General features: G+C 36.6%; 1 protein-coding gene across 1 annotated transcript in view; it reads left to right on the forward strand.

Moving 5' to 3' along the window:
- The window catches only part of LOC108388213 (serine/threonine-protein kinase TAO1-like), a 158,488-nt gene that overhangs the window by 21,762 nt on the left and 122,676 nt on the right, over positions 1–14,050 (forward strand). The window contains exon 5 of the mRNA XM_073234689.1: positions 9,036–9,240. The gene's annotated coding sequence lies outside the window, so the exon portion shown is untranslated. The remainder of the gene's footprint in view (positions 1–9,035; positions 9,241–14,050) is intronic.

A 14,050-nucleotide genomic window follows, 5' to 3' on the forward strand; every position in this document is an offset into this window, starting at 1 on the left:
AGGCCAGTTGAATGTATATCAGACTTAATTTGTGACTTCACAGAATTGTCCTAGGCTATTATGCATTTCTAATTGATGTCTATTTCTGTCCTTCCTTAATATCAGTTACTACTTTTGGCAGCACAGTTTCACTCCCATTTGATAACCTCTGTAACCAATTACCTCAGAAACTAGTTGCCCAAACTGTCAGTAGTCTTAACTTTCCATTCATGATTAAGCCATTAACTAAGGCTGTTTAATAAAGAAGGCTCTTCTGTGTAATAAAGAAAGTAACACATTTATTGAGCAAGTGCTGTGTACGAGGTGCTCTCACAGACTTTATTAATTGCCACACAATATACAATCTGTTTCCATTTCTTCTACCACTAGCAGATAAGGAAAGTAAAGTTTGGAAAGTTAAATAACTTGTTCAAAGTCTGAGTGTGTCTCACTGGGTTGTTTTCCTCAACGCTTGAATCTTTGGTTATATTTTTGATGGTTCAGATCGCTTAAAGACTAACTGGTGGATGAATGGGATTGTTGTAGGTGTCATAAATCATTTCATAGTTATTGGTCATCAAATAAGATTCATCATTATTAATTGTAACTGGACTGCATTGAAATTACATTTTTTGAGTATTGTGTCATGTGTTATTAAGGATGTAATACAGTAAAGGAAGAGAGACTTGATATTACTCTGGAGTGCTTATAATCTGGGAGGGGGCTTCCTTACATAATTTATGGCTTAGTTATGTCTGACTAGAATACTGTCATTCCTCAGATACTTGTGCCAAAGCAACTTTTTTTTGAGGCTAAAGCTCAAAATTAAGATCAAGCATTTTTCCTTGTTTATTTTTTCGAGCTGTGTCATTCTGATTGCCTGGAATTTCAAATTCTCACCCTTTTCTCCCACCCACCCTGTTCTAAATTTCTTGTAAAAAATTATTCACAGGGGACTAAAGACTTCTTTTCCTTTGTATATAGTGGATGTGAAGGAGACAGTGCCCTTCATTTTAGTTTTAATTGGCTCATGCTGTAGTTCTCTCCAACTCTTAATTATTACAAAACCTTCAAGATGTGTAAGTATATAACAGACTGACATCCTTTCAAATTCAGGGATTTCGAATATTATATTTTTTTATCATTTGAAGTAATGATGAAAAACCAGAGAGATGTTAAAGAAGATAAAGACCTTTTGCCATTTTTTTATTGATATTTACTGGGAATTATAATCCTAGTTTGGGGAGATCTGAGGAAAGTGATTACTTTTTAAAGTGATTTGGTTTAAAGTCTCACTAAACAATAAGCATTTAAGAATACTTAGTTATATCATTCCTTTAAGAGTTTTTGTTTCTTTTCTTGCTAAATGAATGTACTGTGCTTGCTGGTAGTTTGTAACTTGAGCTTCTTAGGGAAGGGTACTATATATGCTTAATACTTAGCAAACATTAAATGTGTGTGTAAGTGGGTATGCATTTTATAATTTTATTATTGTGCTGAAGCATTGTTAACAGATCCCTTCCTGAGTGTATTTGCAGTTATTGCAGCCTAAGTAAATCAGTTTTATCAATTGGATTAAAATCCTACTTGAACAATTTAGAATACTACTTTAAAAGAATGTTTTTAAAAGTGTACATAGTGTTAGGGCTTTAAAATTTTATGCCTCTGGGTGAAGTATAGACTGATGTTTTTATGGCTTAACATACTGATGAGATTAGAGTTTACATTAGTCCTTTTAACTCACATTGACAGTTAATGGGTTCTGTATCAAGAATGGGTGAGAAATCAGAGTTCATCACTAACATAATTATTTTGCCACTGTCGTTGACACATTCATCTGATGGCCAACACCAAAGCATGTATATGTAGGTATCTGCACTTGAAGCCATTTCCTTTGGCACATATTTTTCAGACTTGTTTAATTTAGGGAAAGATCACAGCTTGCAGATTTTTTTCCTGGAGGGCCTTTCCAGCCACTATTTTTCTACTAATTAACATTTATTAAGCAAATTAATGATTGAGCAGCCTTCTGAGGCATTTAGTTAGGTGAATGGAAAAATCTGACAGTACTGCAGTTGACCCTTGAACAATGTTGGGGTTGAAGAGCCATTTGAAAATCCAAATAACTCTTGACTCCCCCCAAAACTTAACTTCTAAAATAGCTTATTGTTGACCACAAACTTTACTGATAACATAAAGTTAGTTAACACATCTTTGGTATGTGATATGTATTATATGCTACATTCTTACAATAAGATAAACTAGAAAAAAGAAAATGTTTTTTCAAATTGCTGCAAACCTCAAAAAATTTTTCTAATGTATTTATTGAAAACAGTCTGCAGATAGGACCTTTGCAGTTCAAGCTCATGTTGTTCATGGGTCAACTGTACTCATATGAAATTTGAGAGTCTGTTGCTTGTACATTATTGTACTTTATTTCTACTTGAAAAAGAGATTTATTTTAAATCATATTAATTGCTGTAGATAAGCACATTAAAATATTTTTCCATATCATGTGCTTAGTAACTCATCTGTTTATGTTTTCAAAATTGCATTGGTGTAACAGGTAAAACAATACTTGCCAGACATTAGTTTATGGTCTTCTAAGTGTCATTGAAGAAAAAGGCATAATCCCTTAGCTATTTTATAATAGTCTAGTGGAAGAAAAGATGCACAAGTAGGTAATCATAAAGCAGTATGTGGTGGTGTAGTGACAGATGCAATTTGAGTATTATGAGAGAGCTGAGGAGTAGTTAGCTTTGCTTGAGGAGGTCAGGGAAGAATTCCTGGAGAATATGACACCTGAGCTGTGTTCAGAGAATATGGAAAGAATCAGATAAAGAAAAGGCAGAAGAGGGGGACATAAAGAAAACATGGGAGGGAGGTGTGACAGTGGACAGGAATTACCATTGGTTTAATGTTGTTAGGGAATAAATGTAAGATAGTAGTAGTGAGTGAAAGATGAAGTTAGAGAACTAGGCATAGACTAGATCTCAAAGGGTGTTACGTTCCCCTTTAAAGTGTACCCCCATCCCTGTCATTACTGAGAGCTGAGTTTTGAACAGGGGTGTGACGCTCATGTTTATTTTAATGGTGATTTTGAGGAAGATAGATCCAAGAGGTTACTAGATATCATGATAGTTGGAAGCCTGTTGTAGTGACCTGGAGTAAAATTTTAGGAGAATAGTATTCAGGGTGAAAGACTGTGAGCATATTGGGGAAGTATTTTGGCTCTGATGTTAGTAGCACTTGACGATTGGATGAGAAGGGAATGATAGAAGAAAGAAGAAAAGTTAAGTTTTATGCTTCTAGCTTGTATAACTAGGTGGTTTGTATTGCTACTGCTGAACTAGAGAATCTATGCAGATGTGGGGGGTTTAGAGTGTGAATTTACCAGGGATATTGGACATGATAAGTTTGATCTGTGTCTGGAGCATTTGGTTGGAGCTATCCAGTAGGTAGTTGAATGCAGTAGTTTTAGACTTTGGGGGAACAGCTAGGCTGGCAATAAAGATTTGGGAGCAGTTAACAATATAAGCCAGTAATTATCTTCTTTCAGAAGTGGGCCAAACCTCTTGGGAAATCTGGGGACCTAGCATCCAGAAAAGACATGCATATACATCATATTTGCAAAATTTTGTGTACAGTTTTAGAAGGCTTTGACAGTCTAGAGTTTTATAAGTTTTAGAACCCTAGGTGTGTGGGTAGTAGTTGTAGTAACCATGATAATCAATGAAAATGCATGGGGACCCAGTGTAGGGTAAAAAGAGCCAAGGAGAGAGCATTGGGGGTTAAAATGACTTAAGCATTGGAAGAATAGGAGGCATGAGTAGAGGAATACTGTTTCTGACAGAAGGCTGTATTATACTGACTTGCATTTAGTATAATTGTAGTCTTAAGGTACTTTTGTTTTAGTGCGTATCTGTTAATTTGCTAAGCTTGAAAAGCTCCGTTTCTTTCTGACATTTGATGCCCACAAATGAGAGTTTAAGATGCTATCATTGAAATTGAACACTTTTATGTGTTCAACATGTGAGGGATTATACTGTGTACAGGGCTAGGCTGAATTCTACTGACCTTTTCATTTAATCTTCATGACAGTATTAAACCCACTTTATAGGTGAGGAAATTAAGGTTTGGTGGGGAATAATTTGCCCAAGGTTACATGGCTTGTGAGCTTAGCAAAGCCATGACACAAATCCAGGCCTGTCAGACAGCAAAACCCATGTTGTGTACTGATACACCATACTGTGTTTACCAAGATAATCACACTAACATTGTGATACTACTTTACCATATTAGCAGGTTAGTTATCTCTGCAATTTATAGTCCACATTAGTGTTACTCTTTCTTTGACATCTTTCTAAATATTCTGCTTTATATGTTGTTATTTAACATTCAAGGGATGGTGTCCTAGTCTACTTTTTTATACCCTCTGCTGTCAGCAAATTAAAACCACACTGCACACACATGGACTGTTTGAGGTCATTATCACGTGGGCTTGTCTCGTTTGTAAGGAGTTTTAAGTAGCCCCATCTTATTTATATTTCATATGGTTGGCATCCTATGTATCAGGATATCTGATAAAAGTAGTAGTTGAGATAGATGTAAGGGTAAATTCTCTTAAAGCCACTTCAGAAAAGTCTCTGTTAGACCTGGGATTTGAGTAACAGGAAAAAAATTCTGTTAAAGAGTTTACTTTTAAGCTCTCCAGAAAAGATTAGTGTTAGAAGAATCAGTTTGAGTCATCTGCTTAAGAATCCTCTTAATTGAGAGTTAAGCTGGTATTTTATTGCTAGAGTGGCTAAAAGAACTATTCTGCCTATTTATACCTTCCTCTTTCACATTCATACTCATTAGACATGGTTTGCAGAGAATTTTTTTTTTTTTTTGAGAGGGCATCTCTCATATTTATTGATCAAATGGTTGTTAACAACAATAAAATTCTGTATAGGGGACTCAGTGCTCAATGTACAATCATTAATCCACTCCAAGCCTAATTCTCGTCAGTCTTCAATCTTCAGAAGCATAATGAACAAGTTCTTACATGGTGAACAAGTTCTTACACAGTGAATAAGTTCTTACATGGTGAACAGTACAAGGGCAGTCATCACAGAAACTTTCAGTTTTGATCACACATTATGAACTATAAACAATCAGGTCAAATATGAATATTCATTTGATTTTTATACTTTATTTATATGTGAATCCCACATTTCTCCCTTATTATTATTATTATTATTTTTTTTTTTTTTTAATAAAATGCTGAAGTGGTAGGTAGATGCAAGATAAAGGTAGAAAACATAGTTTAGTGCTGTAAGAGAGCAAATTTAGATGATCAGGTGTGTGCCTATAGACTAAGTGTTAATCCAAGCTAGACAAGGGCAACAAAACATCCACGGATGCAGAAGATTTCTCTCAAATTAGTGGGGGTGAGGTTCTAAGCCTCACCTCTGTTGATCCCCAATTTCTCACCTGATGGCCCCCATGCAACTGTGCCTGTCTTAGGTTGTTCCTCCCTTGAGAAATCTTACCCGTCTCTGTCTAACCAGTCATCTTCCGGGGCCATACAGGGAGATGTAAAGTTGGTAAGTGAGATAGAGGCAATATTGTTTGAAAAGGTTAGCTTTTTACTTCTTTGCAGATTTATGCCCTGTGGCTTTTATGCCCAGTATTTGTCTTGAGGTATCTTTACCACTTGGAAGAATTATGATACTCGGCAAATTCGATATGAGGCACAAATTCTATTTAAGGGTTGTAATTAGGAAGGAAGAAGAAAAGCTATAGGAGTAGCAGATGGAAGATAACATGGGAAGATTGATTATTTCTTTGACATATCTTCCTGTAGAGTAACTTAAGCATGTATAGGTTTTAAACTACTAATTAAATTGCATACACACATTAACATAATAGGAATACAGTTACATAACCAAAGCAGACCTATAATTACCAGCCATCTCCAGTGAAACCAAGAAAACCGAGAATTTTTTTTTAACCCACTTTATTGGGGTATAACTGACACACAAAAAGCTGTATGTATTTAATGCATGCAACGTGAAGAGTTTGGAGGTAAGTATTCACCTGTGAAACTTCACCAAAATCTATGCAATAAACATACCCATCACCTTCAAAGTTTTTTTCCTATCCTTTTTGGAGAGGATTCTACTAGCTCAGTTATTTCTGTCCAGGTGAGGTTAGAAGTATATGTGATTCAGCCCATGGGTAATTGTTGCAGTGTTTCCCAGGCTGTGAGTGCAAAACTGGTAGGTTTTGTGTGACATAAGAAGACCTCCTTAGAGATCATTATTAAGTCAACAAGTGTAAATGCCTGTTATATTCCAGGTATTATTTTTGTGGCTGAGGGATTCAGCATTTAAAATTCCTGCCTTAATGTAGATAACATTTGGCAGGGAGGAGGGAGGTCAAGGAAAAAAAATAAGGAATGTGGAGTTGGAATTTGGGGTTGTCACTTGGAGGAGGTTGCTATTTTAAATAGAGCGGACAGTTAAAGCTTCAATTTAAGGTGACAGCAGGAGCAGTTTTGAGGTTGATAAGTGAATGAGCCCTGCAGATATATGGAGAAAGAATGTTCCAGACAGAGTAGCACATGCAAACACCTTGAAGCAAACTTGTTTAGACATATCCCAAGGAACAGCAAGAAGGCCCATGTGGCTGGAGCAGAATGAGTAATAAGGAAGATTAGATGAAGTCAAATGATCAGATTGAATAAATCTTTATAGGAAGGACAAGGCCTTTGACTTTAACTCTGTAAGAGAAGTAAAAAGTCAGGGTTGTGAGCAACTATAGTGACATGATTTGGTTTATGCTTTCAGAAGGTCACCGTGGTTCTCCTTGCTAGTAGGCCAAGAGGAGAAACAGACCGGTTCAGAGGCCATTGAAATAACCTGAGAGATGGTATGGTCGTGGCTTGGACTAAGCTAGTAGCAGTGGAGTAGTGAGAAGGAGTTAGATTCTGTGTACATTTTAAAAATAGAGCCAACAGAATTTCTTACTCGATTAGAGGTGAAATGAGGGATTAAAGAGGATTACAACCTTTTTGGCCTCAGCAACTGGAAGGATGAAGTGGACATTTGCTCATTTGGAGACTTCAGGGGAAGGAAGCTGGTTTAGGGGGAAAGATTAAGATTTCTGTTTTAGAATTAAAATTTGAGATGCCGAGTAGGCATTCAAGTAGAAATATTGAGTAGGTAGCTGAATGTATGACTGGTATTAAGGAAAGAGGGCCAAATGGGTTATAAAAATGTTGAGTTTAACATAAAGCCATGAGAATAGCAACTTCACCTAAAAACTTAGTGTGGCTAGATAAGAGGCTCAGGATCTGAGCCTCAGGGTTGAAGCTTGTGCTTTGGTGATGAGTAAGAACCAGTAAGCAGACTGACAGAAGGTGGTAGAATAGGACGAAGAACAAGAGATTGTAGTGCTTGAGGAATTGAGGAATCTGTTTGAAGGAGTATGAATGATCAGCTTTTTCAGTACTAACATATAGGTCAAGTAAGAGGAGAACTAACACTTTGACCATGAAATTTAGCAGTGTGGAAGTCAGTGGTGACCTTCCCAAGAGTAGTGTCAGTGAAATGGTAGAGATGAAAGAAAGCCTTATTGGAATGGATTCAAGATAAAATGAAAAAAAATGGGAGTTGGAGACAGTCAATGTGGAAAATCTCTCCTCCCTCACTCCTTGATTTTGTTGTTAATGGAAAAAACAGAAATTAGGTGGTGCTGGAAAATGTGTGTAGTTGTGTTTGTTTGTTCTTAAGATGGAACACTGATGGTTTTTGAATGTGATGAAAATTATCCAGCAGAGAAAAAGAAATTCCATGGTACTGGGAAGAGAGATTGCTAAGGGGAGGTCCTTTCATAGGTGAGTGGAATGGAAATAAAGCTTGTTAAACTTCATTCTGTAGAGTTATTACCTGGGGTTCTTGCTAAAGTGAAGATTATGGTTCTCTAGGTCGAGGATAGGGTCTAAAATCCTGCTTTTCCAACAAGTCCCTAGATGATGCCTATGTTTCTGGTCCCTTTGCTGTAATTTGAGGATAAGAATTTGGCACAGAACTACCAGATTAAATTGGTATACAGTCAGATAGGTTAGTGGATATGGTTGGAGTCTGTGCAGTATCTTGTCAGGTTGTTACTGTATTCTTGCTGGAATTGGAAGCAAGTCATTATCCTAGAGTGAAGATGGAGGAGATGGTGTAAAATTGTCTCGGAGTGTAGAGTCAGTGGACTGGAAAAGTAAGATTGTGGGGTTGCCCTAAGGGCCCACTTAAAGTTAGTGGTTACGAATTTAAACTGAGAAAGACCAAATATGGATTATAAATGTTATTCTTCACTTATTTTCAGCTATTACAAAGGTGCATATGAGGAGTAGGTGGACAGTTGGGATTTAGAATGGCAGGTGTGTCAGAGGGAGGAAGAGAGGGGCATGTGATTTATAGGTGTGTGTCCAAGGTGACCGTGGAATCTAACAGGGAAAGGAGGGGAAAATAGAGAATCCTGGGTTAAAGAAGGAAAATGTATGTTATTGTTCTGGTTTGATTTTTTTGCTTTTGTTAGTTTTCTTTTTAATAGCAGGTCTTTTCCTAGTTTTTAATTCATTAAAGAACTCTGTCCATCTTCTGGAGAGGAAAATTATTTTTATGTCCCCAATTCCTTTGATGAAGGAATCCTTTCTGTCTTAGTATCTTTCTGAGCTTGTATTCCGCTAAACAAATTCAGGGAAAAGATGTATCTCACTTTTGAACTGAAGCAGTATTTAACATCAAGGATTACGATTTTATTTCAAGAGGAAGGTTCTGATGTAGACAAGAAAGGAATGAAGTCTTAAAGGATTTTTTAAAAATTTGCTTCTTTCAACTCTAAGTTATTTTTAAATGTATCCAATTATTTCTGCTAAAACAGATTGTTAACATCCATATAAATCATGCAGATTTACAATCATAGGCATATAATCGTAATTACTATATGAACAAATACAGAAAGATTTTCAACCATTGATATTCTTTTTTTCTCTTTCTCTCTCATGGATATTACAGATGACTACGGATGAAAAATATGTAAACAGCATTTGGGACCTTCTGAAAAAATGCAATTCAAGAAAAAGAAATCCAGCTTAAGAATAACAGTGGTCTTAGTTTTGAGGATCTCTATAGAAATGCTTATACAATGGTTTTGCATAATCATGGAGAAAAGCTCTACACTGGACTAAGAGAAGTTGTTACCGAACATCTCATAAATAAGGTATTCAACTTTAAAGGACTGTTGCTGATTATATTGAATCTAGAAAATCCTTTAATACTGTATTTTATTTTGATGAGAACTATTACTTTTAGAGGCTCTCGGGAGCCTATACGAGTAATATTCAATTAATGACTTTATTATAAAACCTCACTCAAAACTTTTAATCACCTAAATCAGAATTTTCGGTAAGTGAGGGAAGATGAAGTTTGTGATCTATGAGAAACATATTTATAATAAATAAGAAAGCAAACTTTGAATAATTTACAAATGCTTGATTCATGTTAATTACAGATCCTGTTTTTCCCTTAAAATTCTTTTATTTTTTTTATTTTGGTATCATTAATCTATAATTACATTAAGAACATTATGTTTACTAGGCTCCCCCCTTCACCAAGTCCCCCCCACATACTCCTTCACAGTCAATGTCCATCTGCGTAGTAAGATGCTGTAAAATCACTACTTCTCTTCTCTGTGTTGCATAGCCCTCCCCATACCCCCCACGCACTATACATGCTAATCGTAATGCCCTCTTTCTTTTTCCCCGCCCTTATCTCTCCCTTCCCTCCCATCCTCCCCAGTCCCTTTCCCTTTGGTAACTATTAGTCCATTCTTGAGTTCTGTGATTCTGCTGCTGTCTTGTTCCTTCAGTTTTCCTTTGTTCTTATACTCCACATATGAGTGAAATCATTTGGTACTTGTCTTTCTCCGCCTGGCTTATTTCACTGAGCATAATACCCTCTAGCTCTATCCATGTTGTTGCAAATGGTAGGATCTGTTTTTTTCTTATGGCTGAGTAATATTCATTATGTATATCCATTCATCTACTGATGGACATTTAGGTTGCTTCCATATCTTGGCTATTGTAAATAGTGCAGCGATAAACATAGGGGTGCACCTGTCTTTTTCAAACTGGAGTGCTGCACTCTTAGGGTAAATTCCTAGAAGTGGAATTCCTGGGTCAAATGGTATTTCTATTTTGAGCATTCTGAGGAACCTCCATACTGCTTTCCACAATGGTTGAACTAATTTACATTCCCACCAGCAGTGTAAGAGGGTTCCCCTTTCTCCACAACCTCGCCAACATTTGTTGTTATTTGTCTTTTCCATGATGGCGATCCTTACTAGTGTGAGGTGATATCTCATTGTGGTTTTAATTTGCATTTCTCTGATGATTAGCAATGTAGAGCATCTTTCCATGTGCCTATTGGCCATCTGGATTTCTTCTTTAGAGAACTGTCTATTCAGCTCCTCTGCCAATTTTTTAATTGGATTATTTGCTTTTCATTTGTTGAGGCGTGTGAGCTCTTTATATATTTTGGATGTCAAACCTTTATCGGATCTGTCATTTATGAATATGTTCTCCCATACTGTAGGATACCTCTTTGTTCTATTGATGGTGTCCTTTGCTGTACAGAAGCTTTTTAGCTTGATATAGTCCCACTTGTTCATTTTTGCCTTTGTTTCCCTTGCCTGGGGAGATATGTTCAAGAAGAGGTCACTCATGTTAACGTCCATGAGATTTTTGCCTATGTTTTTTTCTAAGAGTTTTATGGTTTCATGACTTACATTCAGGTCTTTGATCCATTTGGAGTTTACTTTTGTGTATGAGGTTAGACAGTGATCCAGTTTGATTCTCTTACATGTAGCTATCCAGTTTTGCCAGCACCATCTGTTGAGGAGACTGTCATTTCCCCACTTTATGTCCATGGTTCCTTTATCGTATATTTAATTGACCATATATGTTTGGGTTAATGTCCAGAGTCTGTATTCTGTTCCACTGGTCTGTGGCTCTGTTCTTGTGCCAGTACCAAATTCTCTTGATTACTGTGGCTTTGTAGTAGAGCTTAAAGGTGAGGAGCGAGATCCCCCCCCACTTTATTCTTCTCAGGATTGCTTTGGCTATTTGGGATCTTTGACGGATATGAATTTTTGAACTATTTGTTCCAGTTCATTGAAGAATGGTGTTGGTAATTTGATAGGGATAGCATCGAATCTGTATATTGCTCTGGGCAGGAGGCCATTTTGACAATATTAATTCTTCCTAGCCAGGATCATGGGATGAGTTTCCATTTGTTAGTGACCTCTTTAGTTTCTCTTAAGAGTGTCTTGTAGTTTCAGGGTATAGGTCTTTCACTTCCTTGGTTAGGTTTATTCCTAGGTATTTTATTCTTTTTGATGCAATTGGGAATGGAATTGTTTTCCTGATTTCTCTTTCTGTTAGTTAATTGTAAGTGTATAGGAAAGCTACAGATTTCTGTGTGTTAATTTTGTATCCTGCAACTTTGCTGAATTCCAGTATTGGTTCTAGTAGTTTTGCAGTGGAGTCTTTAGGGTTTTTTATGTACAATAACAGGTCATCTGCAAATAGTGACAGTTTGACTTCTTCTTTACCAATCTGGATTCCTTGTATTTCTTTGTTTTGTCTCATTGTCGTGGCTAGGACCTCCAGTACCATGTTGAATAAGAGTGGAGAGAGTGGGCATCCCTGTCTTGTTCCCGATCTCAGAGGAAAAGCTTTCAACCTCTCGCTGTTCAGTATGATGTTAACTGTGGGTTTATCATATATGGCCTTTATTATGTTGAGGTACTCCCGTCTATCCCCATTTTGTTGAGAGCTTTTATGATGAATGGATGTTGAATTTTGTCGAATGCTTTTTCAGCATCTATGGAGATGATCATGAGGTTTTTGTCCTTCTTTTTGTTGATGTGGTGGATGATGTTGATGGATTTTCGAATGTTGTATCATCCTTGCATCCCTGGGATGAATCCCACTTGGTCATGGTGTATGATCCTCTTGATGTAGTTTTGAATTCTGTTTGCTAATATTTTGTTGAGTATTTTTGCATCTACGTTCATCAGGGATATTGGTCCGTAGTTTTCTTTTTTGGTGGGGTGTTTGCCTGGTGTTGGTATTAGGGTGATGTTGGCTTCATAGAATGAGGTTGGGAGTATTCCCTCCTCTTCTATTTTTTGGAAAACTTTAAGGAGAATGGGTGTTACGTCTTCTCTGCGTATCTGATAAAATTCCAAGGTAAATCCATCTGGCCCGGGGGTTTGGTTCTTGGGTAGTTTTTTCATTACCGGTTCAATTTCATTGCTGGTAATTGGTCTGTTTAGATTTTCTGTTTCTGCTTTGGTCAGTCTTGGAAGGTTGTATTTTTCTAGGAAGTTGTCCATTTCTCCTAGGTTTTCCAGCTTGTTAGCATATAGGTTTTCATAGTATTCTGTAATAATTCTTTGTATTTCTGTGGGGTCCATCGTGATTTTTCCTTTCTCATTTCTGATTCTGTTGATGTGTGTTGACTCTCTTTTTCTCTTAATAAATCTGGGTAGAGGCTTATCTATTTTGTTTATTTTTGGAAAGAACCAGCTCTTGGTTTCATTGATTTTTTTCTGTTGTTTTAGTCTTCTCAATTTTATTTATTTCTTCTCTGATCTTTATTATGTCCCTCCTGCTAACTTTAGGCCTCATTTGTTCTTCTTTTTCCAATTTCGTTAATTGTGACTTTAGACAATCATTTGGGATTGTTTTTCCTTCTTTAAATAGGCCTGGATTGCTGTATACTTTCCTCTTAAAACTGGTTTTGCTGCATCGCACAGAAGTTGGGGCTTTGTGTTGTTGTTGACATTTGTTTCCATATATTGCTTGATCTATATTTTAATTTGTTCATTGATCCATTGATTATTTAGGAGCATGTTGTTAAGCCTCCATGTGTTTGTGAGCCTTTTTGCTTTCTTTGTACAATTTATTTCTAGTTTATTCCTTTGTGGTCTGAGAAGTTGGTTGGTAGAATTTCAATCTTTTTGAATTTACTGAGGGTCTTTTTGTGGCCTAGTATGTGGTCTATTCTGGAGAATGTTCCATGTGCACTTGAGGAGAATGTGTATCCTGCTGCTTTTGGGTGTAGAGTTCTATAGATGTCTATTAGATCCATCTGTTCTAGTGTGTTGTTCAGTGCCTCTGTGTCCTTACTTATTTTCTGTCTAGTGGATCTGTCCTTTGGAGTGAGTGGTGTGTTGAAGTCTCCTAAAATGAATGCATTGCATTCTATTTCCTCCTTTAATTCTTTTAATATTTGTTTCACATATGTTGGTGCTGCTGTATATTCAGTGCATATATATTTATAATGGTTGTATCCTCTTGTTGGACTGACCTCTTTATCATTATGTAGTGTCCTTCTTTATCTCTTGTTACTTTTTTTGTTTTGAAGTCTGTTTTGTCTGATACTAGTACTACAACACCTGCTTTTTTATCCCTGCTGTTTGCATGAAATATCTTTTTCCATCCCTTGACTTTTAGTCTGTGCATGTCTTTGGGTTTGAGGTGAGTCTCTTGTAAGCAGCATATAGATGGGTCTTGCTTTTTTATCCATTGTATTACTCTGTGTCTTATGATTGGTGCATTCAGTCCATTTACATTTAGGGTGATTATTGAACGATATGTACTTCTTGCCATTGCAGGCTTTAGATTCGTGGTTACCAAAGGTTCAAGGTTAGCTTCTTTAGTATCTTACCATCTAACTTAGCTCGCTTATTGAGCTATTATAAACACAGTCTGATGATTCTTTATTTCTCTCCCTTCTTATTCCTCTTCCTCCATTCTTTATATGTTAGGTGTTTTATTTTGTGCTCTTTTGTGTTTCCTTTGACTGCTTTTGTGAATAGTTGATTTTATTGTTTGCCTTTAGTTAGTATTTGGTTAGTCTCCTTTCTTTGCTGTGATTTTATTTTGTCTGGTGACATCAGTTTAGCCTTAGGAGTGCTTCCATATAGAGCAGTCCCTCTAGAATACCCTGTGGAGGTGGTTTGT

Source organism: Manis javanica, chromosome 4 (assembly GCF_040802235.1).
Source record: "Manis javanica isolate MJ-LG chromosome 4, MJ_LKY, whole genome shotgun sequence".
Lineage (NCBI taxonomy): Eukaryota > Metazoa > Chordata > Mammalia > Pholidota > Manidae > Manis > Manis javanica.